The sequence below is a fragment of the Anopheles gambiae genome, assembly GCF_943734735.2.
Source record: "Anopheles gambiae chromosome X unlocalized genomic scaffold, idAnoGambNW_F1_1 X_unloc_11, whole genome shotgun sequence".
Taxonomy (NCBI): domain Eukaryota; kingdom Metazoa; phylum Arthropoda; class Insecta; order Diptera; family Culicidae; genus Anopheles; species Anopheles gambiae.
In genome coordinates, this window is record NW_026902565.1 from 92,501 (window position 1) to 95,000 (window position 2,500).

Below are 2,500 nucleotides of genomic sequence, written 5' to 3' on the forward strand. Positions count from 1 at the left end.
CGATGAAGCTGGTAGGCGTAGAAGCCATGGCTGGAAAGAAACTGAGAAAGAAAGAAATCTACACCACCAAATCTTCTACTTATCCATCTGTTGACGTCGGGTATGAGACGGTATGTCCACCGACCGTGAACACTCTCATCCCATTCTCGTTGCCATCGTTCCATAGTTGTGACACGTTCCATGTTACGTGCAACCGATCCGGCGATGTTCTCTGCTCGTCTCCGATGAAAAGTCCTGGAGTCCTCGTCCAGGAGGAGATGCAGCGGGATCATTCCCGCAAGCACGCAGACTGCATCGTGAGAAGTTGTCCTGAAAGAAGAGATAACTCGCTGGACTACTGGCCGGTAAAACCGACGTAGCCATTGTCTACGGTTAGCAAATCGAAGGGTATGACACCAAATGGGCGAGGCATACCGGACCTTCGCCACAACAGTAAGAGCAATTGCTCGCCTAGCATTACTACTCGGACCTGCCTTATTAGGCATCATCCTTACCAAGGTGGTCCATAGCTTCGTCGCTCTCTCCACCGCATACCTGATGTGTGAAGTGTAATCGAGGCGGTCATCTAAGACCATCCCCAAATACTTTAAGCTGCGCGACGAATGTACTACGTGATCACCTACCCGGATAGCCCCATGCTGTATCCTCTGATGGGAACTGACCATGATAAACTCGGTCTTGGTCGGGGCTATCTTTAATCCGTTGTCGGTCATCCATCTGTCGATGATGCGAATCTGGCTGGAAACGAGAATTTCAATATCATCAACACAATTACCTTCCACCAACAATACTATATCGTCTGCATAGCCGATAATCCGTGCACCTTCCACCATTGCAACTCGTAGGACTCCGTCGTACATGAGGTTCCATAACGTTGGGCCAAGTACCGAGCCTTGAGGTACACCCGATGTGACTGCAATCTCTGCCGGTCCATCTGTGGTATCATACATCAGCACACGATTCCTAAAATAGTCACCAATGATATCATAAAGATATTTAGGAGTGTTAATTCTCTGTAATGCATTTGCAATCGCCAACCACGAAGCACTGTTAAAAGCATTAGTAACATCTAATGTAACAACTGCACAATACCGTCCGCTGTATCTGTTTCTACTTCTAGCTACCGAAACAATGTCCACTACCCGTTGAATCGCATCAACCGTTGATCGACGACTTCTGAAACCAAATTGGTCGTCAGACAGTCCGTTGACCTCCTCGATGTGTGCATTTAACCGTTGCACTATGATGCGTTCTAAACCTTTGCCTGCCCCGTCTAGTAGACAAATGGGGCGAACTGAACCCGGTTCCCCTGGTGGTTTGTTCGGCTTCGGTATTAACACCAACCTCTGCCTTTTCCACTCATCTGGGAACTTCGCGTTCTCTAAACAACCCTGGTAAACCCTGCAAAATGCATCGGTTGCAGTCGACATACCAACTTTCAGCGCCTCATTCGGGATACCATCTGGTCCCGGCGCCTTCTTGTTGGGTAGTCTCCTGGCAACCGCAAGAATCTCATCATTAGTTACCCTTTCAAACTCTCGTGGCTGATCGATACGATATTCAGGCCACACCGTGTTTGGGTGAGTAGGAAAAAGCTCGCTCACCACTTCCCTAAACTCGTCCAATGTCATGGTTCGGGGTCCAATCGAACCCTCGGCCACTTTCTTGAACGTATGATATACAATACCAAATGATGCGTTGTTCGCTGTTCCCAGGAACTCTTTCCACTTCCTCTGTCGGGTATGCTTGATCAATCGCTTGAGGGCATTCCGTGCCACCTTGAACTCGTCCCTAAAAGAAGAATAGAGATCAGTATTGAATGCTCTTTGCGCTAATCGATCGCGGTGTTTGCACTCTTTGCGAAGTGCCTCGATCTCTAGCGTCCACCAAAATGCACTCTTGTTAGGAGTGTACCTCTTACGCTTAGTCATCGTCGCATTACACGCCGTGACAAGTATACGCATTAAGTCTTCGCTTGTTGTGACCTCGGTCTCAAAAGCGGCTTGCATCATAACTTCAAATATATCTTTGCTAAAATACTTGATGCTCCATCCCGTTATGGGTCGGGACAAGTTACGCACGCTTTGCGTCTCAAGATCTATTCGTATTGCACGATGATCAGAGTTCATATAGCTAGATAACACCTCCCACTTAAATGATCTTGCAACTGTTCTGCTCGCAAAAGTAAGATCAACTACTGACGTGCGCCCTGGTCCAACATAAGTTGGGGTGCTGCCGTCGTTCAATAAAATTGCGTCAATCTGCGCAAAGGTTGATAAGACCAACTCACCTCTTCGTTTCTGGGTTTCTCCACGCTCGCCAAGTTGGTTGTTCCAACTTGCTGACCAAGCGTTGAAGTCCCCCCCGATAACGAATTTGTGGATACCGGTTACGGCCATTACCGTGTTATCCAACATGTTCTGGAACTCTTCCATACTAAATCTAGGTGGCGCGTAAACGCTAACCACTCGCATATCGCCTATGTCAACTATCATTAAAC

General features: G+C 47.8%; 1 pseudogene; it reads right to left on the reverse strand.

Annotated features, from left to right (window-relative positions):
- LOC133394346 (large subunit ribosomal RNA) overlaps positions 1-2,500 on the reverse strand; it is a 9,591-nt pseudogene that overhangs the window by 2,093 nt on the left and 4,998 nt on the right.